We start from the raw sequence: 26450 nt of genomic DNA on the forward strand, positions 1-26450 counted from the left end.
AGGCAGCGTGAAAGACAGGAAAGGATAATCATGTTAGAGTCAAGGATGATTACCATCTCAGGTGGTTCATGAAAGTAGATTGTGACGGGCAGAACTCGTTCTTCAGGTTACAAGGGATAAAAGTATAGATCGATTTTCTCATGGTACAGGAGGACATGAGTGAAATGATATTAATGAAGCAAAAATGATTACCAACCCCAAATAACCCAACCAAGAATTTGCATACCCTGCAAAACTGACTCCACGTATTTTTACAATAAATGACTTAAGACATTGAATAATAATTATGAACAGGAAAATGTATATTACAATGGGGCCACTGGGTAGTCCAGCTATAACCAAGCCTCATCCATTGTGAGGTAACATAAAAGCCTCCTGTTTGATGCGACAAAGGGTGTACGCAAAGCCATCTGTTTCCGTGGTTACATAAACCCGCTTCCAAGTGTAATGTTAATATGTCTATGTGAGGGAACATTTAGAAAACAGAAAATTGAAAGTGAAAAGAAGTATATCCTATAAGCATGCTATCTGGAGATAAACACTCTTAATTCTATATCTATCTACACACACACACATATATATACACACATATTATTACATACCTATACAAATATGTGAATGCATACATTAAAAAAAATAAATGTTGTTCAACACACAAATTAATCGCTATGTGTAACTTCTGTTAAATATATGTGTGTATTTGCATTTTATATTCAGTAGGAGTTCTTGTAAAGAGTACAGAACTCACTGGACTATTTCAAAATCATATTTTACTATACAACCCACTCTTACAGTTTAAAATATTTTTAGGGGAATTCCTTGGTGGTCCCGTGGCTAGGGCTCCACTTCCACTGCAGGGGGCACAGGTTCAATCCCTGGCTGGGGAACTAAGATCCCACATGAGGCAGGGCACAGCCAAAGAAAAAAAAATACTAAAAATATTTTTAAATATTTATTATACTAGGAATCTTTACTCAGTTATATTGGCAAAACTGTTTCTCTGGATTTTAAGTTTGTGGAATGTATACAGTTGAACATGACAATGCTTCAATGTAATTTATTCTTACAGCAGTTCTTCTTTGAGCTGAATAAATAGACTATCTTTAATAAAGACTTGTACAAAATTAAATAGAAAATGTCTCCTGAGAAGAGTTTACATAATAAGGCTTTGGAGATGTTAAGCAATTACTTTTGAAATTGACCATGTTAAGTGGGCATATTCATTATTATGGATCTCTCAAGCCTATTTTCAGTGTCCATGTGAATATAATAGGCTACATTTTTTTCTTCCTAAAATCTTCTCAGGACGGAGCTATAGTCAACCATTTCGATATCTGCAGCACATATAAATCATTTAGCTTTTATTTCTAAAATTGCTTTTATATCCTTGTTTTGTATTTATCACTTTTTTTTTTTACTTAATGGACCTCTCACAAATTGGCACCGTGAAGTATTTTTGCCCCTGAGTTCAAATATTACTTTTTCATGCTGCATTTAGAAATATGAAGAGTGCATTTTTACAGCATTTTTTCCTGACCTTAAGTTTTGTTCTAGTAAATTTGCTCTCAAGTATAATTAAACTCAAGCTAAGTGAATAAGTTTCACACTTTTTAAGCAATGGAAAGGATAAGAGTTGTAACCTGTGTTAATCAAAACCATTCTGGTCAAATTCCACTTGTATCAGATACCAGTTGTTCATTAACTGATTTTTTAAATTAATGATCTATGTGCAAATACATGAACTCATGTAAAGTTAGATATCTTATAAGTCCTTTTTAAATAATATTTTCCCCTAAAGTAGTTTTCATTTGGGCTAGTTAAGCAAAGATGCCTCCATATGTCTTAGTTTGCTAAGACAGGAATCAAAAAGTACTCCTAGACAATGCATACACTAGAAAGAGCCCTTAATTCATACCCTGGGTCTTATTTAGAAAATGACATGATACATTTCATTGTTAGGTAACAAAAATCTATATTGTTTAAAATGTCTGTAATCTGAGTTCTTTTTTTTTTCCCCCCAAAAGTGACATTGACTGAAATCTCTCCATAAAGAGAATTAGGCCGTTGCTTCTAGTTCAAATGCATAACCCCTTCATTTCCTCTAATTTTATACAATGTAAATAAATACTCTGTGGTGTTCAGAGGCTACTGGAAAACGCTGAATGCCTATCATGTGTTCTAAATAAGGCCCTCTTGAATAAAGAATTACCTTTGAGCTAAGAAAAGTCATAGTTGCTAAGCAGAAAGGTCAACAAGAGCAAGTGGGCTTTTTCCTGTATTTGTCTGTGAGAATAAACATATGGAGGAAAATGTCCTTCTATAAAAGAATTTAAACAAAGCAAAAGTCTTCAGAAAATAGATTGCTGTGGAAAGTTTATTTAAACTTAAGACTCCCGCATGGAATTAGCCATGTTAGACTGCATTGAATTGAATGAATAATTCCATTCCAATATGGTCTACTTTCCTTTAATTTCTGTGAGTAATGTTTGGAATATTTGTGCCCAGTAGAATACGAGACATTTCAACATCAGCAAATTGAGCACAAGAAATTAGACCCTGAAGAAATGGACCCACAACTTCAGTGCTAGTCAGACGTGTAGAGACTCAGATCAAAGCAGAATGAAGCATACTTCAACTCATCTATTTAAGAGTGTTCAGCTGATTGCAGACATGTTCACATTTGAGTTGGTTAAAGATATTGGTGGTGGAAACGTGCCTGAAGGTTTCTTCAGGGGTGCTACTGGAGGCTGGGGTCCCAGCCAGGAGGCAGTCATCTGTGGGAATGATGTCAATAACCTGAACTAAAAATGCAAATGAAATGAAGGAAGCGAACATCTCTAGAGGACAGTAAGAGGTGTGCTGTGAAACTCACTGGTCCTTCATTTATATCCATCATACAGTTTAGGACTTGCATCTCCCTAAAGTGCGATTTTCCACTATAAAGCATTCAAGAATTTGACCACATCCTCACGGCATTAAAACTTGTTCTGAGGCTCCTCTTGTTGAATGGAAAAGTCAATATCATTTAACAACTTTAAAAAAAAAAAAGTGAAAATGACATCAGCTTTTATATAAAGCATCTTAGTTTCCAGCTATTATGTTTTCCTTTGCTGGGGAAGGAATTCAGACTGCTGTTCCTTAGAAGAAGCATTGCATCTTTTGAAGCATCTATAGGTTTTCAGTTTTAAATGTGAAATCATTTGAAGTATCATGTATTACGGTTGTATCCTTCAGACTTTTGCCTTGCTTATTAGGGTAGATATAAATCTACATTTTGGATGGTTACTCTGTTCCTACCTTATGTGGTTTGTCTCTAAGTATAAATCCAGGCTCCGTGTTGGTTTCTTTACATCCTCTCTAGATTTTTTTGTTGTATTGGATGCCAGAGAAATTTCCATTAGTTTGAGATAGTTAAGGTTTACTAATATTCCACGGTGAAAATCAGCGTCTTCAATAAATACATCATTTCTCAGTTTGATTGGTAGGTCACAGCATTCATCTCTTCAGAGAGAATGAAACATGGAAATAATGTTGGTAACCTAGATATGGCCCAAGAGTATTTGTCATTTATCTAAACCAGACAGAATCTGTATGTAGCGGGCATGGGCTGTAACAGTAACAGCCAGTCTTCTCTAAATCCTGTTTCTGTCCTAGAGCATGGGCCAGGCAGAAGTCTAATGACTGAAATAGAAAAGAGGTTTAACTTCAGTCAATTGCTTTTGATGATTAGAAAACGAGCCTGGATGTTCCAGAGAATAGCACCCATTTCACCAGCAGGGATGTAGATGCGAATTGGAGAAGCATCGAGAGTGAGTGTTTATAAAATACACAGTCGTCTGAACTTTGGCCCAGAATGAGAAACCAGACAGGACGGAGGCCTTCATCTAGAGCGTGCGTGTACGCGTTTCTGAATTTGAACCTTCCCCTGCACTAATGGAACATTGAGAACTGTGGTTAACTCACGATAAAAATGTGCAGTGGCTACTGCTTGGAATAAAATGATTTTCTTATGTTTTCATAGAAGCGCTTAATGGGCTGTGTCCCATGAGGTCACATCGGAGACCCACGGCAGTTAAACCTAAATAGCCAAGTGAAGCCTGTCTTTTGATCAAGAACATCATTTTCTAAAGCCCCGTCGGGTCGCCTCCCTCCCTAGCCCATCCCTAACTTGTTAGTGTAGGATATTTGGCTCCGGGTTTAAAACCAGAAACGGAAAGTTGTTTTGGTTTTCCTTAATAAAATCTTCACAAATTTGATTTTTAAAATATAGAAGAGGGTTTTCCATTAAGCCCCTTTTTCCATTTAAGGAGGGCAGCACAGTTGGCTATAGAGACATCTGTAATTAAAAACAAAAATTCTCTAGCTTTCCCACTTGCTCATATATAGATTATGCTCCTTGATGATTGCATTTGAAAACTTTTCTTGATGAGATGCACTTGGTGTGATATACATTTGGGGGTCTTGTCATGAAAGTGAAGTGCAGACTTGGTTCCCTTAAAAGTTGACATGGCAGGTACATTATATATCATGCCAGGTGCCTGCTGGTGTATATAATTATATGAGTCTTGGACTTGGAAGAGAAACATCACATATTTCATAAATTTTTTTCTGTTGTTTTGTTTTCCTTCATCTACACAGGCAGATTTTAATGAAGAGCATCTATAATTTAGCCAAAAGCACTAGATTTGGGTTCAGGAATTAGATGCTGCTGCTAGCTGCTACTGCTGCCTTATTTGCATAGGCAAATGAGTTCTTTCCATACCTTATTTCATCCAGTCACCAACAAATATCCTCTGTGGTACTTAATATGAATACATTTGATAGGTAAGAAGATCGAGGTTTAGTGGAGTGAAGTAACATGCTGTGGACTCCAAAGCCTGCAGTTAGAGGGACTGGACAAGCTAGAAGTGATTTCAAAGTCCATGTTCTTTGCCATTACATCACTTGCACTGGCAGTGGAAACTCCTGCTGCCCTGGGCTAAATCTGCACGCTTGATTTGTTTAATTTCCCTGGACCCTCTATTAGTTTCATGCAAACGGGCGACGATACTTGCTCACAGAGTGTTAAACATATTCAATGACATGATGTGTGAAAATACTGCTATGCACTGAAGCTTTGCTCCCCCCGCCAAAATGTATATATTGAAACCTCATCCCCAATGAGATGGTACTTGGAGGTAGGGCCTTTTGGGGGTGATCAGATCATGAGGGCACAGGGATTCGTGCCTGTATAAAAGAGACCCCAGGGAGATGCCTTGCCTTTTCAGCCACGTGAGGTTACAGTGGGAAGACGGCCATCAGTGAGGAAGTGGGCTCTCACCAGACACCGAGTCTGCCAATACCATGGTCCTGGACTTCCCAGAATTATGAGAAATAAATTTTAATTTTTATGTAAGCCACTGTTTTATGGTATTTTTTTTTGTTACAGCAGCCCGGCCAGGCTAAGACAGGCACTTAGCAGCACATTGCCAAACACATGAACAAAGTCAATAAATATATTTAACTTGAAGAAATACATATCTATGACTTGAAAAGATTAGCATTTGCTGAAGTAAGGCAATGATTCTCACTGAACTGCCTAGACAATCAGTGGTGGGACCGTAAGTAAAGGTCCAGTTTGGCCAGAGGATCTGGGAAATCGATGTACTCCGTAAAGACAGGGAATAAAATGGTCAACTGTTTTTTCACAATATTAGTTGACGTACTGGATTAAAAGGTGTCTTTCAACACACAAACTGGATAGTGTCAGGCTTGAAAATGTATGAGAAGCCCAGAAATTCAACAGCTCAACACTACATCCTTCTTAAGAACAAAATTAGAAATCCCCATTCATACACTCTTTGCAGGCTGGAGAATACGTAAAAAATGCAGAGAGTAGAATTTCATAATGAATTGATGATGTTTTGCTTTGCCATCCATTTTGGCTCTCTCTGAAAGCCACAACTGTGAGCAGAGGTTATTATGGAGCTTAGAAGATGAAGCAGAAAAAGGAACAGGAGAAGAAGAAGAAAAATGATACCTGCAAAATACTATACCATTGTAAAGTAGATCATTTTAATGACCAAATGGGAAAAACGGAGTCCGATAATAAACTATTACACAAAGAATTTAAAACATTTTAAAACTAACTAAGAAAACTGGTATTCACACAGCAAGAATGGGTTTTTGTTAAGAATAATTTTTATATCACGTTACTGGAGGAAGGAGGAATCTGTGTGTGTGTGTGTGTGTGTGTGTGTGTGTGTGTACATATATGCATCTATGTGCATACACATAGAAGAGATGGCATATGTATAATTCTCATTCATTTTTTATGGTAGAAAAGAGCATCTTTCCAAATAATTGTATCACTGTTCCAATCTATATTTCTATTTGCTCTTTTGCCTTCGTCAGATACTTGGATTTCTTCTTTTTTGCCCACTAGACTTAATATTGGAATCCTTACAGATGTTCTTAGTAGCAGGGGATATGACTAGATCTCTCATAGCCCCACCATTATTTGGGTTTGAAATTTATTACATTCCTTTTTACAAGATTTTCAATGAATACCTTCTTTGTTATTTTTTGATATACAGTCCAAAAGTTAAAGCAGTATGTAAAAAAGTAGGTCATTTCACACCATCCTTTGGAATATAGAGAGGAAAATCTCATTCCTTCCTAGAACTATCTTTTAGTCCATATTTTATGGAGCAAATCACTGATTACTGTTTTCAAATAGCTACTTGGTGGAAATTGAGTCCATGTTGGGAGAGCACATGTCATTCTAACATGCCAAGGGGGGTGTGAATATTAACATATAGTTTGGAGAAAGAAACCACCAATTACAAATTGTAAAAGGATCATAAATATTACAACCCCCCAAAAAAATATTTAACATAAATATACTTCTATAATACCTTTCACTCACCTACCTATTTTTGGCTACCTATTTTTTGATAGCTTATTCATAATACAAGTTTTTAAAAAAATATTTCCTGTAAGGAGAATAAAAATATAATTCAGTCGTTCCTCTACTGTGGCTGATTTTTTTTCAGATAGGTTATAAAATTTTCTTCACACCTCACAATGTATTGTTGACATCCTGTCATTTTTCAGAATGATGTCAAATTGTGGAAATCATCTATCAAGTTTTATTTTTCATAGAAGGGCTGTGAAGTATGAAAGAATTTTCCACATATAGTTTCTGTGGAAAGAAGAAATATTATTTACCCTCTGCTACCAACAATTCTCCCATTTCTGGGCACCATAGCGCTCATTCATGTCTTCATCTAACCTCTGGTCTCATGCTTCTTTGCTGTGACCCCTGATGACTTTGCACAGTGAGTGGCAGACACCCTGTTGGAGCCATTCCCATACCCTGGCACCTAGAAAGTGGCTTACACTCTACAGATATATCCAGTAAGCTAAAACTTAGTGCATATTCACCTCAAATTCCCCTTCTCCTCATCCAGGTCCCCCAAATGCCCTTGATCATTCTGTGCCACTCATCAGGGGAACAGAGGCTGTGACAGAAGGGAAATTGGAGAGAAGGGTGATCACTGTCATAAGCAAGTGCAGTTAAAATAAGTTACTTCTGAAAATTTTACAAAAGCACATGACCAGGGAAAGCCCTGTGTCAATGAGAGGACCTGAACCCAAGCTGCTTCAGCTTCTGGGTAAAACCACCTTTGGCAAAGTTAATACTGAACAGCAGCAGGAAAGGGAGCAGAAAAGAGTAAAGCAATAAGGCTGGAGAAACACTCAGGATAAATTTGTGATGAGACCTGTGCCATTATGGGAAATTAAGATTTTTTTCTCAGGGCATTGGGCAACAACTGAAAGGTGTTACTTTGAAAGGCAGTTAAGACCAGAAAGGACAGATTATGGACCCATTTACAGAGAAGGACCGACAAATGTGAGTGGGAATCCTGCTTTGGGTGGAGAAGATGAGGGATTTGCAAAAAGGATTAGTTTAATTTTAGAAATTCTATGCTTCGATTCTTCATGGGAACCAAGCACAGATGTTTGACAGGCAATTAAAACATGCAAGTCAATAACAAAGTAGGGCTATAGATATGGAAGTCAACCTGTACATAGAAATGGAAAAGATCTCCCGGAAAGACAGTGTGCGGAGGGGGGAACCAGTGAAGGTCAGAATCTATTGAATAAAAGGAAACCAATATCTGAAAGATGAATGAGAGAGGAAACTACAGGTATCATCACAGATGTATAATTCTAGACCTCTCAGGTTTAATGTGTGTCAGAAAGAGGCGTGTATTCTGAATTAGTGATATATATGAAGAGCTTCAGCTCCACCTAAGTCTGTTTTCCCTCTCCTCAAATACACCACACACACACACACACACACACACACACACACACACACACACACACACACACGGGAATTCTTTGTATTTAAAATGAAATGGAGTGTGTGGCTTGAGGCTATTTCTGACTAGTATTATTTCAGTGACATTTTTTAGGCAACCCTAGGAAAGGAAATTACTTCTGTTTCTAATAAGATTACCATCAAAATGGCAGAATAAAAATTAATTCTAAGAATTAGGGAGGAATGTGAGGTGTGAAGGATTTCCATCTGGTGGTGGGTCGATCTCAAGGACTAGAGACTTGCCCTTGGGGCTTGGATAGCCCTGCATAAATGAAGACAGGGGCTAATTCGTTTTAATCGACAGATCCTTAGCAGCAAACATCCACTGTGCAACCCTAACTGTGGTCTGCAAGTGGAAATCGTTCACGCCTCTTATGTCCCTAGTTCTGTCCTGCATTTCTTGGCCTCGTGGATAGCAATAGCCTCCCCACTTGCCTCTCCCACACTCAACAGTCTTTGCCCCCTTTAAACTGATTCTCCATGGGGACATTAGGGTGAGCTAATTAAAATGACAATTTACCACCTAAAATGCAGCAATAGCTTCCCATCAAATACAGTTTCCATAACATGGAAAAAACCACTGGCTTCTCCTCAGCTCTCGTTCCCCACCAATTCCTGCCTCAGATTTATCCTCCAGAAAGACATTTTCTTTCTCTCTTTATACGCAGTATGCAAGTGTTCATGTCTGTGTTTTGATTTCTTTCCTGATGTTTCTTCCTGGAGTGCCTTTGTCCTGTCGTCTGGCTAATTCTTACACTTTTTTCAATTAGTTCAGGAGACATCTCCCGTAAGAACCTGGGATCCTTTTGTCTTTCCTAATGGTTTTTCTAATATTTCGTCCGCATCTTCCCATTCTACTTCGTGCATTTAAAATAACGTTGTTTTGAATCTTTGTCTTCCTTACTGGTTTCTGTAAGAGCAAAACTAATGTATTATTCTATGTTTTTTTAATCCCATGTTGGCTAGTGCAATATATGGCATATGATTAGGCAGCCCATGAATGTTTGTTTTATGAACCAATAAATAATCTTATCTATTCAGGAAAAAATAGATAACCCACCTATTCACATTTATTATTTAATTTTTAAGGTGTCTGCACTCACAGAATAACATTAGTCATGATGAATTCCTTCCCTTCATTTGAAGTTATACATAACACTTCCTAAACAGAAGCATTTTTTCCTGCACTACAAACTACCTATTGTATCAGCCATCATCAATGATTTTAATTACCTTTATTATCAGGAATCAAACATTCTCCTCCTATATTTTAGAGCATAAAGTATATCCCTGAGTTTTATAAAGCAGCTCCCATTTTAATAAGTGTATGCTAACCTCCTGAGAGCCCTACAGGAGAACTTCCTGCCATTCCATTGCCAATTCTAAGTAGATGAAAAATACATATGGAACATTCTTCATACCACTGTTGGAAACCATCTAATTACAGTGAAGGAAGGAACTCCTAACATCTGAAGAAAGTGGATTCAGTGGAATAAAATAGATTCTAAATGCCTCATGTCTGAGCATTAGGTACCTTTGGCATTTCATAGAGTCAGAGCAGAAGGGATTTGTCAGAAGTTCAGAAAGTGCCACAGACAGCATTGCCTGATGGAGGGCAACCCCGTCAGAAAAGAGATTCTCAATAGAGCGGCTTCAGGAGAGCCAGTTTACTTCCAAGGAAGGACTCTGAGGAAAGAACAAAATCCTTTGAAGCCTATTAAACAGACGAAAGATTCAAGAGTACACTGGTGGATTATATGCCACCCATGAACAGAGACTGTTAATAGCTAAAATAGGAGGTTACACAGGAAAAGGTGGAGGATGTAATTTCACTTACTTCAATAGCAAAACTTCCACATTGTGAGGAGGTACCTGCGTTCCACTAAATATGAGCGGTATTAGGAACTGCTGTCCTTCTCTCCAGGTAAAATGAAAATGAACATCTGCTGTAGCATTGAAATGAGTTCCTGGTAGGAGGTAGTTGTTCGCTTTATGAGAGAAATAAAAAGACTGGATTTTGAGCAGAGTCTTCTCCTATGATTTAAGTCTCCAAAAGAAAGTTCATTAGGTCCTTTTCCAGCTTCTTTTGGTTGTTCTGTGTTGTACAGTTATGCTTGAAGATTGAATCCAATGAGTTTTAGGAAGTAAATTGGAAAATAAGTGAAAGAAAGTTAATCCTGTATGTTTTCATGGAACACTCATTTATTAAAAATCATGGGATTATCAAAGTGCTTGCCTGCTTAAGGGACAATAAAAATTATTTAGTAATCTAAAAAAATAAATAAAAAATAAAATAAAATCATGGATTATATAACCGAAGCAATACAATTTACACAGAATGGTGTAATTGGCTTGAAAATCAATTCTGTGACATTTCACTTCACACACCAAGCATATTTTAGCAAACATTTATGTAATGATGTTCAACACTTTACAATCCCCAGTTAGCCAGATATAATTCAGATGAAGTGTACATTTAGAGAAGACACTGGTGTTCAAATCATAACTTAAAGAAAGTGAAATTGAGTCATTCAGACTTTCTTAGCTCTTAGGACTTAGATCAACAATGGGCATGATATAGCATAGTCGAAAGATGCAGGATACGTAAGGGGCATGTCTTCAGCGAGTCTCTTATCTCTTATCTGTCTGTATCTTTCCATTACATCTGTTAAGTAGGGCCAATAACTCTGTCCCCCCTTTTATATTATCATTGTGAGGATCATATAGTTACAACTAACAGTGTATTATTTTCTACCAAACATTTTAAGCACACTCAGTCCAGGAAAATGCAGAACAAGAATCCAAATGTACTAAGGTGCATAACACTTCACAAGTTCTTATGCCATGTTGGGAAGATGCCCGTGATTCTGAATTCAGACGATTTTAAATAACTTTGTATTAATATTTCTACAGCTATTATATAATTTGTTGCCTCAATTTTATAAAGCTTAGAGTAGCATATTTTGGAGTCATTGACAAAAGCATGTTTTTCAATTGATTCTAGTTTGTGACCCAATAGAGAGACTTAGCATTTTATTACCTGAGTTGTAAACAACAGGGAAAAGCTATCGTTTCATGAAAATAAAACTATAATTTTCATGTGCAGATATTTGGTTCCCAAAATATTTACTGTAAAATCTGGAGAAATTTATGTTAAACTGCATAATTGGTGCACAGATGTTATTTTCCAAGAATACTTGTGATAACAAAGGTAATTAAAGTCTGAACCCAAATTATGCCATTTGCTAACTTGAAGTGTAGGATTCCATTTCTCTTTTCCGATATAATTTGGAAAATTTTAAATCTAGTTCCTTCTTGATCTGTCAATAAGCTATGAGGCAGACAAATATAACTATAACACTGATTAAGTTCAGTTGTATTTTATCACAGATTTTACACACAAATCTGATTGAACTTATACTTTATTTTCATTTTTTGTTTTGTTTGCATATAACCATTGCTAGTTGTTCTGTAATATATGCTAGGCATTCAATACTGACTGAGGTTTAAAAAAATATTTTAAAATATAACCCTATTAGTATTTTAGAAACAGTTTGCAATGTATCTTGTTAAATATACATGCAAATTTTATGGATTTCATTAAAAATTGAGCAGATCTGATAAACAGCTACTGACATAATATATAGTCCTTTATATTCCTTTAGTAGAGACCTCTGATTTGCTAAAATGATTGTTTTAATATTATATTTAGTGAAAGAAAATATTATATATTTCACTGTTTATTCTCCACCCAGAGTAATGCTTAGGTTCTCAGCTAGATTTGCATAACCCAATGGTGTTTTGTCAAGTGTTACTTCATTTAACATAAAAATCAGCCTAATTTTAAACAGAAGCATCTTTATACTTTTCAATTCTAAAGATGGCATCATATTTCAGAACGCTATCCCTACATTAAATGCTCTTAAAACAAAACTTCCATGGGAGTCGAAGAAGGTGGAGTGATCTATACCTGGCTGTGTTTAATTCCACAGGTGCTTTTTAATCTTTTTAATAAGAAATCCAAATCACCCTCTGTTTCATCTTATTGTTATAAAAAATGGGACATTTAAACAAAAGTTCACTTCCTGTTTTACATATTGGAATGCATTAATCCTAACTCAAAAATAGTCTTGGCTTTAAAATTATGACTTAAATTGTAAGGATTCAATCAACCTGCCACCATATCTGCTGATCAAATGTGTCTTCAGGTTTTGGTGGTGTACATTCTTTACAGAAATTAAGAGCAAAAGGAGCTCTAGGCAGCATTTAACAAACAAATTCATTCACATTGGGTGATCTTCAAGAAGTGTTATTGTCATAACAAGGCTCAGTCATTTTTCTGAGGTTCATAATGATTTAGACATCAAGAGACAAGAGGAGAGAAAGCGCTTAGTGTATCACTCAGAGATAGCTTCTTTCCTTTTTTGTAAAATTGTCCATAAAAGAAAAACTTTCGTATTCTTGCGTTGCAAGGGATTTTATTGTTGTTTGTTTTTTAATAAGCTTTTTATTTTGAAATAATTTTACATTTAGAGAAAATTTGCCAAGCTAGTACAGAGAGTTCCCATACACTTCTCATCCATTTCAATTTCCCCCAATGTTACCATCTCATAAAACCCTCATGTATTTGTCAAACTAAGAAACCAACACTGGTACATCACTATTAACAAAATGCCAGACTTTATTTGAATGTCATCACTGTTCCCATTATTATCTTCTTTTCTGTTCCAAGAGCCAATGCATGATACCACATAGCATGCCACGTCTCCTTATTCTTTGGAAGTTTCTCAGTCTTTTGTTAGCTTGTTTGTTTGTTTGTTTTCCATGACCTTGACATCTTTGAGAAAGACCAATAATGATTTTTTTTAGATTATCCAGGGACTTGTTTTTAAACTTGATTACAAATTAGAGTTCAAGAAAATAACTCCCAAGCTATACCTTCACCTATTTGAGATGCTCATGTAAAATGAATACGATGCAGCAAAACTACATGAAAGTACTCGGGTTGATTTAGGACCCTCTTGAGGGAGAGTTATGGGCAATGTTCAAATACACAATAGGCTGAGGTGATTTGGGAATATACTTGTAGCCAGACAACTAGGTAGCTTGAGGAAGCTTCCATAAGGTTTGACATTTGAATTTCCTAGTTTAGTAGCTTCTATAATTTGTACCTAAACTAGGAACTCTTGAACTTTTCCAATGTTGCAGAGCTGCAGATTTTCCATTGTCTCGGTACTGGAAGTGACGAATGCAAACGCAAAAGTAAAATGAACACAGTTGAAAATTGAAAGAGTGTGATTTGAGGTCGCATTGCTTGCAAAACTTCAGAAGCCTATGCCTGCCAAGAAAAGAACTTGAAGCGCTGCACTTCCATTTCTAAAGAGAAGTGAAGCCAGTACCTATAAGACACATGTCTTTATTTACTGAAACATAAATCAAACGATCCAGGAACTTGTGCAAGTACATCGGATTCCATGTGTATGTTTTTCCTGACACATAAATCTAGCTGCATGCAGAATGGCATGAATAATGCAGGAACTGAGCTCCCAGAGTGAATAATCTTTCATTGAAAACCTGGAGCTTACCTTACAGAAATGGTCTTGGCACCACGGAGGCCAAGGCAAGAACACACATAAGCAATCTGTGTGTATCTGTTTTTCTCCTATTGGATTTCAGTGTTCTGATACACATGAAAGGAGTGTTATGCCAGTGGTAAGTTTCCTCATTTAAGGCATTAAATGATAACAACAGTAATCCTCAGTCTCAGTCACTGTTATTATTATCACTGATGATTTCATGTTGGGTAAAGGACTCACAGCCCTCTAGCGAGACGGACAATGTTATCATCACGCTAAGGTGAAGAAGACGAGATTTTCGTAACCTACCCAAGATCGTACACCTGGTGATGTGCAGAATAAAATCCAGTCTGCTTGGCTCCGAAGGTGTAAACTTTACTAAACCCTGTTCTTATCTCCAACTCAAGAGTCTCTGATTGCTTATAGTGGTAAGAAGAAATAAGCTGACTAAAGAAAAATATAAAGAAAAACAAGTTACCACAAAAACCCCAAGTAGGAAAAGAAGAACAAACCACGTACTTATGCTACAAAGCTAGGTTACATTTCACCTGAGAATCATTATCTCAGCAGCCTGGGGAGCAAATCTACGTAAAGCAATATTCAGATCCCATTTATCACCTACTTGTCTGAACAGATCAGGAGGGAAAAGAAGAAAGTCCAAATAGAGTCAGTCCCCCTGTGGAAGGGGCTATAAGACCGTCAATGACTAAGGAGCTTAGAATTGTGGCTTTGGAAATGCTGGCGTTCTGAGAGCCGGGAGAGCCAAAAGCACGTGTGTTAAGATGATTAAAATGTATACTTTGATATTCAAAAAGATGTTCTGAATCTGAGACAGAGGAGGGACGTCTGGGCTAATTATACCGAATTGGGAGTTACCAGCACATGGATGGTAATCGAGGCCACATCTGATTGAATGGGATGCCAACCAGATATTATAAAGTGATAAAAAGAAGAGGCTATGTGTCATAATCTTGAAGAATACCAACGTTCCAGGTGTGAAGAAGAAACAAAGAAGAAACAGTCAGAAAAGCAGAAAAATAGAGATAATGTTGCATCGTGGCATTTAGGAAACGTGTGGTTCAGCAGAAGATCCATGATGTCATATGTTACTAGGACATCCAGTGAGAGAAGGGTTCCTGCGCCGGATGGTTATTTGAAGTGGCAACAAATGATGAATTCGAAGGCCACAAGCCTCACTGCTCTTTCTGCGAGTCGCTCACTATTTTGGAATAACTGTTGCTTAGGTTGCTGCAAGCTTCTGGTTAATTTCCAGAGTTCTGTAAATGTTTATTCTGACAGTGTTCTTGTAGCTTTTATAAAAGTGGGACTTTCTGAAGGTTCTTACTCTGCTTTTTCACTGGTGCCTCTCCCATATTTAGTTTTGCTATCTTGACCTATTTATCCATTTTAGACTCCTGAATTTAATCTGTCATTAATCGGCAACTGTAATCTGGCAATGACTTCTGCATCTATCCCTTTTCTGCATCAATAGCCCTCATTACTTCTGTTATTTATTACTTAACCCAGGGGTGACCAAAGAATGGTGCACATACCTCAGGAGATACTCAGAATCATCTCGGGGGCACAACAAGAAGGATTCCTCTAAAATGTATTTCGTCTTTTCTTTTTATTGCTATATATGTGTGTTTTACAGTGTACATCATATACTGAAGCAATTATATATATGTAGGTCTCTGTATGTGTTATGAATAAGTAAATATACCTGTTTGGGGGGGGGTGCTGTGTGCTCACGTTTTTAAATCTGATACTGGGTATGACAGCAAGCAAGTTTGGTGACAGTAGCTTGGATGATCAGGTCACCCTCTGATGGTCTTACGCAATCAGCCTCTTCCCTTTCATCTATTCAATGAATACGAATTATGCTTTAAAAGCAGAAATCTGTGTGGTGTCAAGACTAGAATACACAGTATGCACTTCCCAAGCCGATGGAGAACTCTATCATGTAGCGCTTCTTCCTGGCCACACTGGACTACTCACCGCTCACCAAACATCTTGCCACTTTTGCTAACTTTTTTCCGCACACGTGGAATGACGGCATCCCGCATCCCAGAGCACCAATATCCTACCCACGCTCAAAGCACAGCTCAAAGTCCACTCTCTCTCACAAGACATTACAGGCCAGTGCAGCCAGAATAAATGTCCCTATACTTTCTAATCTTACGGTAATCAACTTTATTTTATAGGAAATGCCCAGTTTCTCGCTTTTTAATTTTTGAATAATTTAAATATGATTCTTTTGTATTTATCCTCCATTGTCAGCCCAGAGATTAGAAAATATTATTTAAACATATAGCTGAAAAAGTCAACTGTCTCTGTTCACCATTTTATACTTCAACCATTATAAAAAATCAAACCCAGATTTTCATTTGTTTAAAGAACGTACCTCCACTAGGTTTATTTTGGTAAAAGAAAAAGACCAAAATATAGCTGTTGACCAATGAACATGGACTGAACACTTAACTAATAGTGAGGTAAATCTGTGAGAATCCTCCTTTCACATATGGTAGGAATGCTGAAAGTACAGCCTCAAAGTTGATACTTTTAAGTTTGTCATTTTGAAGTTGGTCTATTACAACTTCATTTTCTGGCCATATTTCATCTTCAGGGAAAGACAGAGTACCGTCTTGTGAAATGTGGTATTGACTTTATTATAGAGCAGATCTGGGGTCCATAGAACAACCTGGACGTGTCACTATAAAACTGCTTTGGCCTTATTTTAATAACTTTAAAAATGATCACTTGTCGTGGTATCTCTGAAGTACCTTTTCTCCCTCAGAATCTTTGCTGTTATGCCAACCAGATTGTTACTTTTGGTGCTCTTGGCAGGACACCATAACATAAAGACGGGATTAATAAATTCAACACTGTGCAAGAAACTTTGAGGCGTTCTTGGGTTGCCACCTCTTTGTATGAGTAACAATGTACAGAGATAACCCATTTTAATATTTCAACATCTGGCTGGCTATCAGTGTAAACTAAGATAAATTGTGCAGCAAAGGAATACAATTAGTGTCCTAAAGCCATCGTCGGACGATGTCACACTCAAAATGAATTCTCTTTACAGAGTTTAAAAGATCATTAAAAGGTTATTTTTTTGAGGCTTTAGTCACATTTAATCTAATGTGAAGTCAATGCGCTCCAGGTCACAGGCAGGCCAGCCTAGGATGAAGTCACAGAAAAGAAAGGGGAGATGGAGTCGGAGATTGCGTTAATTAGGATTTCTTAAGATAATATTTAATTTCGCGAAGGATTTTAAGGCTATAAGATTGTTTCCTCACATCACAAGCTACATCAAACATGCACATTTTCAGATCCTGTCCAGGCACTTTTGGCCGACAGGGTCTTATGGAATTCACAACTTCCATAAGACAGAATTAGTACCAGTTATCATAAGAGTCTACAGAATATTAGCGGCATGCAAATAAATGGATTTGATGAATAATCAGATGTCAGGTGGTATTTCTGTAAGCATAAAACCCAGTGATTCTTGAAAGGTCCCTCTCTTCTTGATCTCATTTGGCTTGGAAATTGTGATTGGGTGCTGAACTGCATTTGATAAGAAACTAATGCCTAAAGAATAGAAGAAAAGACGTGTGCGTCTTGGTGTGTGGGCATGTGAGAACTCCGAGGAAGAAAAATAAGGATTAGGGAACCAACCTCCAAAAGGCCACGAGTGCACATAAAAGTAAGGTTTATGTCTAACTTTGAAATATTGAAAAAGAGCAAGTCCTTGGGAGTGAAAGTTTTGGAATGTCGGTAGCTTACAGCTTGCGATTTGGGGATTTTCACTCAGGCAGTTATACATATTTTGAAAGGCAATGTTACATTTTTAAAGGGCAAGGGTGAGTGACAGATATTTCTAGCAAGAAAGGAACTAGAATTTACATTTTTTTTAACATGTCAAGCGTTCTTGCAAAACTCTTTTAGAATTTATTATTGTTCCATTTTTACAACTGGTAAAACTGAGACTCAGGTTAAGCTACCTGCCTGTAACACAGCTACGCCTGGCAGTAACAGAATTCCAACCCAGCGAATCAACCTCCAAGCTTAGCCATTGGACTATCTCCCTTCTGTCTTTGGATTTAAGACTAGAGGCCGAAATTTCAGATTGCAGTTCCTTTGGGTGGCTGCCTTTTCACTCTGCACTGAGCCTGTTGCTGTTATAAGCTGGGCAAGTGAAGAGGATGTAGTGCATATTGTCTTTAGGTATAAGAGATGCGTCACCCCTTCTCTACTTGCCCCTTCAGACCCATACATACTCTCTCCTGCTCTGCCCTGTCTTGTATCCTGGGAAGCTTGTGCCCCAGGGATGCTTCACCCCACCTTCCTTGCCGTCTGGCTTCTAATTGGTTGGCCAATAAGAGAAAAAGGGCACCTAGGATGACGTTTGCCTAAACTTTGATTCCTGTTGGAAGGCTCGTGCTCCTCTCCCTCCCAGCACTTTCACCAGATCCTGCCACACCCTTTGCCTACCCTCTGCTCCTTGAAGCCCTGAAGTGGTAAATCTCCCAGTGTCGTGAGCTCTTGGAAATCTCGACATCACTGATTGGTTTCTTCATCTCCCTGCACTTCTGTACATAGTCCATTCACGAAGTTCTCCTCAAAACCTCCATTGTGTGCATCTGCTCATTCATTAGGAAACCCTGAATAATACAGGAACTATGAGAAGATTTTAAAATCCCTATAAATACAGGGCCTTAAATGTGTCCCTTTGTTTTAGTCATCGATTAGCTAGTAGTACAGACTCCAAAAGATGCTCAGAACCCTCTTTCTCTATTCCTGCTTAATAGCAGGAAAATGTGTATTAATTATTTTCTTAATGCTTCCATTTACTAACTGCTTCTCTGACAGTATGTCAATACCTATCCGTTGGCAAGTTCTTCTGTGAAATTTGAATATACACAAACCTACCACTGTAAAACCCTTATTCATCAAAAATAATTTTAGGAAAGTATCCGACAGTTATTTGCAGTTTCTGCCATCTTGGTCTCATGGGCAATCTCACGAGATGGATAGCTCTTCTGAGCATCCTGAACTGGGCCAGCACGTGGCCACCAGAAGGGCGCACCACAATTTTCATGTTTCTTGACATTTCAGGAGCAGGTAAACTTGTTAAGCACTCTCTCTTTGAAATACTTTTCTCCTGTATTTTTTATTATACCACATCCTCTTGGTTTTTTGTTTGTTTTCTTTTACCTCATTGCCTATTCATTCCCATTGCTTTGTGGGGTACCATCTTGCACCTAATCCTTAAATATTGAGGTATCTGATGTCCCTGGCCGTGAAAATTCCCAGAGTCATCCAGGGAGGGTAAAGCATGTTCTTTGCACATTTATTCTAGTCCTTTCTCTTGGGCTCTGGACCCATTATCCCAAATTAATGGACATCTCTATTTAGATTTATCTGTTATCAATAATTTAATTTATTTAAAACTGAACTCATATTCTTTCTTCTTCCTCTAAAAGGAAAAAGGAAAGAGAGACAGAGAGACAGAAAGAAAGGAAGAAAGAAAGAGAGAGAGACAGAAAGAACGAAAAGAAAAAGAAAACAAGAACAATAACATCAACAACTTAATGAGATATTTTTGTGACATTAAGGCAGTTGGAATGTGGCTTGTAGGACATAGGGTACCACTGAAAGATCCTATGCAAGGAGGAGTGAAGCGTGATATCACCATATTTATGTTTTGGTGTGATTACTTTGGTTGTTGATTTGATAATGGTTTTGAAGAGAACATGACTGTTTTGCAGGGAGGCCATCTGAAATATTTTTACAGTATTTTAGAAAAGAGGTAAAGAAAGACAGTCATAAAGGGGCAGAGAGGAGTGTATAAATTTAAGAAATATTTAAAAGATAAATCAGTAGGTGTTGATAAGTGATTGGATTTAAGGTCTAAAGAAGAGATAAGAACTGGTGGGATTGATCTTCTATCACCTAGGAAGTTGGTGTTGCCACCAGCCAAGATATAGAATACAAAGTAAATCAGATTAAGAGTGAAAAGGGAAGCTGTTTCTCTTTCCCTTTCTCCCTCTTTCTCTTCCTTCCTTCCTTTCATTTTTCCTTCCTCCCTCCCTCCCTTCCTTCCTTCCTTCCTTTTTTACCCTCCTCTTTTTTTTTCCTTCTAAAGTTTAAATTGCCCGTGGAAGATGCTAAGCAAGTAATGAAGATTCGCTGACTGCAAGTTAGGGAAGAGAAGATCTGAGCTTCAGAAACAGATGCTGGAGTGATGGGTATATAGAAGATGGTTGAAATCACGCTGTGACCAGCTGACAACAACAAGCTGTGCACGTGGAAAAACAGTGGCTGGAGAAAGAACCCAAGGGACACAGCACTTGACAGGTTGGAAGAGAATGCTGTGAGAGAGACTGAGGTGCAGATAAGTTAACTAGCTCCAAGTCCTACACCTAATTACGGGAAGAACCAGGGACAGACCCTGAATCTCCATTCCCACACAAGCTCTCTTTCCATGGAACCCTCATTTACCTCACGCTGGTAAATGCTAAATTAGAGTCTAGGAAATTTCAGAAAGTCCAGCTGTGTCTACACTAATGTTTTAACCTTCTAGATTAAATAACCAAGGAAAATTTAATAGTTTTTGCTCTGTAACGAACCACCCTAAAACACAGCCACTTAAAATACTTATTATTTATTAATTTTCATCAATCTGTGGATTAGCTGAGTAGTTCTTCAAGTTTGGGCTAGTTTGGCGGGGGCTGGTTGGTTTGGGTGGCCTCACTAGCACTCTTGTAATTAGCATAGGGCCAGGTGAGGGCATGTGGTCACTGGGTCACCTGTCTCATCCTCCAGCAAGATGGCCAAGGTTTGGTCACATGATCGTGGCCACAGGGTTTTCAGGCCCCATGAGGCAAGCACTTTTCAAATCTCTGATTCCACCAAATGTGTTATTATTTCATTGGCTAAATCAAGAGTCACTGTAAGAGGGACCAAGCTGAGGGTGTAGCTACAGGGAGGACCATTATTTGGTCAGTTTCACCAACAATCTACCATAGACAGCCAGATTTGCAATCATTGCCCATTCTAAAAAAAAAAGGTCATTTACAATTTTCTTCGAGGTTCTGACTATAGGTTGGGCCTCCTGGTGTGAGGCTGTGAAAATTCCCTAATAAATACAATGCTCTTAGACGTCTCAGATGAAAGGTGAGGTATTTGTTTATTATTTTTTCTTAACTCTAATTAATAGCATACTTTACCAATGAAGAAATATTAGACTTGGAATCTGAAACCTTTTCACAACAGGAAAAGATATTTTTCTTTCCTTTTTTTTTTTTTGTTTTTTTTGAGACAAATATTCTAAACTTTTAAGAATGTACTATGAAGAGAGATTCTCCACACTTCAAATTCACAGCAAGTTTAGAAAATTTGTAATCAGTCTCTGTAGGCTTTGAAGAGGCCTGAGCTGGTTTAACATTTAAGAAACCTAAAAAAAAAATTCTTCCTGAATCATCGAATTCAGAATGCCTGGATTGGGAGCCGGCAGAACAAAATGTCTCCAGTATGAAAAGCCTCTATATTTTACTTTACTCACAAGTGGTGGCAAACATCTTGAAAACAAATATCTTTCAAAGAAATCTGATGAAACAAAAAGTATTTTGTTTCAGATATGTGGAGTAAACCTTGTAAATTCTAAGTGGTTTCCTGAACAAGAAGAATATGGAAAATGCCAAAGATAGTTTTGCTAGGCATTTCCTTCAAGAGCAGAATTTCAAAGACTTGAAAAGTTTTTGTTTTTGTTTTGTTTTAATTTTTAAGCTACTAGCTCAAGTTAATATCTTAGGCCATTTTAAGGTATATTGAGAATGTATTGTGTTAGCACTGCTGGCCTATTCTGATGTCTATCTGCCTATCTATAAAATATATAGATATATAATCTAATATATAATCTATATAATATAGATATATAATCTAATAGATATACATTCCCGAGCTGACAAGCTCAGTAAGAACTCACATTCTACAAGCTACATTTTAATATTTCTTGGATAATGGCATTTAAAATTATGTCTTACATTTCTTTGATATATCACAATTATATTTAACTAGTGTGATATAAAATATATGAAATTTAAAGAATGTAGCCGCAAACTTTTTCTGAAGTTGACAGTCATATAAGCTAAACTGAATATAATTAAATGCACACCATAATTTTACTTGAATTTACCATATGGATATTGAGAATTCATTTTTGTCGTCAGGTCACTGAGGTAAAGAAGTTTGGAATGTTTTTCAGTGTATTCCAGGATTTCTCAATCTCGCCTCTATTGATATTTGAGGCCAGATTATTCACTGTTGTGAGGTCCGTCCTGTGCATTGTAGGATATTTGGCAACCTCTCTGGATTCTACCCACTAGATGCCAGTGGCATCCTCCCTCTCTTGTCCCTGCTGTGATAACCAAAACTCTCCAGGCATTGCCAGACATCCCCTGAAAGGCGAAACCACCCTAATTTGAGAACTGAGGGTTACTGTATCCATTTGTTTCTCCTGTGAAAATTTGCGACCGATATCAAACTTTTCAACCCAAGTCCAAATGATGGCCTGTGACGTTAGAATCATAAGCTTAGATGTGAGGAATAACAGACATCATGTATTACACATTCACTCTATGCCAGGGGCTTTGCAAACACTGATTATATTATTCAATGATTAGACTTCTCCACCCCATTTTTCAAGAGAATAAGTGAAGTCTCAGCAAGGTTTGATAATTAGCCCCAGGTCACACCGCTAGTAAACTGAGGCTTGAATTCAGTTCTTTCTGACCCTGAAATCCATGGTCTTCTGACTCTTCTAACTGGAAGAATGGACATTGCTGGGTTACAGATGCAGTGGGGTTTTGTTTTTCCTTTATTCCTTTCTAAATCTGGCAATCTTAGATTAAATTACATTATGCTACCTCTGCTGGGTTTTTGAGTCAAAATTGACCAGTTGTACTCCTTACCAGCTGGGTGAACAGAGACATACCACTGAGACTAGATGGCTTGCAAAGTCTTTATGACCTTGAAAGAAATAGGTCAGAGCCTTTCTTTATGCTGTAAAACAAAAGTTCATGGTGATCCCTTGATATATAAGTAAATATATATATTTGACAGTCCAACAGCACAGTTTAGTTTATGGAGAGTAAAAGACACTTTTAAAAAGAAAAACCACAAACATAAACAACATCCAAATCCAAGCTAAATATGGGTGGAAGATTTAATAATGATCATCAAACTGTCCAAAAGGGCTATCCTTAATTTTGCAAAAATATTTGCAGTGTAAATTTTTGGTCAGCCGGGGACTGTCTGCATTTTCCAAAAGCCAAAAAAAATCACAACCATGGGAGTATTTTAAATGTCTATGATAACAACTTAGTGGTTCAGGAACTAAAACTTTGTAATTAAAAGTTCCAAGGAAAGTGATTTGTTCTAATTAAAGAAAAAAGTTATTGAAGCTGAGCTATATGTGATTTTTCCCCAAATATCTGCTATTCATCTACAAGAAAAGAAAAAAAATGTAAGAAATACAACTTAAAGCTCTTTACAATTTCTGTTTCATACCAATATGTTTTCTTTTTAATATGATGACCATGCTACTAAGTCGTAGAGTGGTGTGGTGCTGGAGGGTATAATAAAATAATTAATTTAATGTGTTACCTAAATTGATTTTCACGAAGACAAATCTATGCCATCTTCATTATTCAAATAATTTGGAAAAATTATATTAATCAGAATCGCCTAACTGAATTAGGACCTCTATTCCCACCTGACTAGATGTTGCCGAAGGCTACATTTCTAATTTGACCCAAGTAGTACAGAAGAGAACCCTCTCTTCCATGATAATTCTAGCCCTCATCTCGTCTCACGGTTCATCCTACAAATTTGTTATTGACCGAGCACGGGTGAAAGACATGAGTTTGAGGATAGCTCAGGAGACTCATAAAAAAATTAACAGACCAGAAGGGTGAGTCTGTTTACAGATAAATCTCACTGATTGGGAATGGAATGTAGACAGCTCTGCGACTTTAGAAACATTTTACTTATAGTTGAAAGCATAACCTACTACCACCATAAAATTCTTATTATGGAGAGACTTAAAAGTTAAAAACACAATACCTGGCACTGTATTCATGTATCACCACATTAGGTAGAGGGCAAGAACATCCTGGCTTTTCCATAATTATCCACATGATTCTATAAGAATTTCATAATTTCCCCACACGCCTCAGAGGAAGTGGTGGATGTGATTTAGCGAGCATGCTTTTGGCTTTGTTGTAAAAGCATTCATTTAAGCCATGGGACATGTTTGTTAGTTCTGAAAATAAATAATAAAACATTGGCTTGTTTGAAATTCTGTTGCGATCATCCAACCAGTACCACTTAGACACACGTTTGGCTTTGAAGGCAAAAAAAAAAGAATTGAATATAAAAGGTGGGTTAGAGCCAGATCATCAAGAATATATGTGAGGAAGTCAGCTGAGGGCAATATGTAAACCTATAAACAATGTGCATGTGTACAGTCTTATGGTCCTCGGGTTTAAATAAAATAATAAACAGATGTTGGTGAAACATTTCTGATCTTGGGTTGGCATCCAACAGAAAGATAAAAGGGAAGAAACAAATGACAACAGAAAAGCACATTATGAATTGAACAATGAAATCTTTAGTCTAACATAGGGCCAGGCTAAAAAGAACTTTACGCGGCCTATTCTAATTTCCCACTAAACACCTAAGGAAACAGTCAAACCGACAACAACAAAAAAGTAAACAAAAATGCTTATCATTAAAAATTAAGATGACAGCAGGACCATTATAAGGATCTACAAGGAATTTCCATGAAATTCAAATTCTCTATTGCTACATGGAGAATTACAATCAAGTCTAACAAAATAGGGCAAATCCACTGGCTTGAAAGGAGGGAACAGACACAGTCCTCTACACTCTTCTTTTTGGTTCAGGTGTCTCCAATTCATGACTAACATTTTTTTCATAAGGTTTTATGTAGAGATCATCAGTGCTAAAGAGTTTATTTCAAGCAAAAGAAAATGTTATAGAGAATTTGTTTTTAGATTTGTTATTAACATGTGGAGTAGAAATCTAAGTGTTTTGCAAGGATTTGTATGATAGAGAAGAATATACATACATGTATACATGTATATAGATATATACATATATATGTCACTACGGTAGCTGGCTGTCAAGTATTTGCTGAGGGGGTTGCAGAAACATTTAACCCGAGTATACTCGGTAAGGTCCTCAGTTCTGCCAGACCTAAGGGTGCTTAGTTAGAAGACGGTGGATGAAAAAATTAAAAATAATAACTGTCCTGAATTAGACCACCTCCAAGGTAGGCTGCAATGTATTCAAAGATCCGTAGATAAGTTTCAAGACCATCTCATACAACACTATCTCCTACCCCTGCCAGGTGAGCAGGAAAATCATCAATTGCAGCAAAATGAGAGTCATCAGAGAACACCATCAGAAGGAAATGTGAACACTCCCAACTTCTACCCCTTTTCCCTCCATAAAATAATAATAATAATCTTTAGAAGAAAATAACAAAGTAAAGAAAGAGGAAATCTGGTATTCCATTGGAGTTGTCAGCAAGAATGAGCTAGACAAGAAAGAAAAATCCAGGTAAGAAAGGGAAGGGCAACAATATCAAAAATACCCACATTGCTTTGCACACACAAACACACATTCAAACACAACCCCTAAAGGAACATATTCACAGGAAGCATGGCAGAGGTGTAAAAAAGAGACCTTCAGAGTATAGGCAGGGGCTGTTCCTTGAGTCAATAAGTGTTATAAAAATTTTAAGCCTGTAAGCAAAAAAAAAAAAAAAATGTTTTTTACCCATCTAAGTTATAAAGGCATAACTATACGTTGATGGCAAACATGGCTTTTGGAAAATGGAGATAGCTAATTAGGCTTTGCTGTAATGTCAATCAGGTTTTACTGTAGAAAAATTGGAAACTTTATACTACTTACTCCCTTCTCATTCCCACCTATCATGTTGACCACAACTTTTGCAGTTCACTTTGTTTCTTTTTTCTGTGTGTCTTGTCTTCATTCTTGGTTTTCTTGACAGAGAATGTAAATAGTTTAGTGATCTTCCCTGTATATTGTCTGAAAACTACCAGCCTAAATTCACTATTCTTCTAACTCATTAGAAGTTAGAACATGAACATTAGTTCATGTTTCTATGTTTAGCTTATAATCTTCCAATTATCACTCAATTTCCTGGCACATTGATATTATCAAAAGAGTGCCCTGAATATTGGACATTAAAATGTGATCACTAGAATGTCTACTATTCGTAAATTCAAATGTTGACCTTTTCTTATCCAATCCTGTTTCTGAAAAGTTACCTTGAAGTTTCACCAGCTCAAACAAATCCTCAAGACACAAATCTCTGCTCTTGGCTGTGGCCAGCTACATGGCGAGTGCATCTGTTTTAACCAGTGCCCCTGAAAAGTATGGTCCTTGGTACT

At 37.2% G+C, this 26450-nt stretch overlaps 1 long non-coding RNA gene across 1 annotated transcript in view; it reads right to left on the reverse strand.

Moving 5' to 3' along the window:
• The window catches only part of LOC109550477 (uncharacterized), a 218600-nt gene that overhangs the window by 64253 nt on the left and 127897 nt on the right, over positions 1–26450 (reverse strand). The gene's annotated exons all lie outside the window — the stretch shown is intronic.

The sequence above is a fragment of the Tursiops truncatus genome, chromosome 20 (assembly GCF_011762595.2).
Source record: "Tursiops truncatus isolate mTurTru1 chromosome 20, mTurTru1.mat.Y, whole genome shotgun sequence".
NCBI classification, from domain to species: domain Eukaryota; kingdom Metazoa; phylum Chordata; class Mammalia; order Artiodactyla; family Delphinidae; genus Tursiops; species Tursiops truncatus.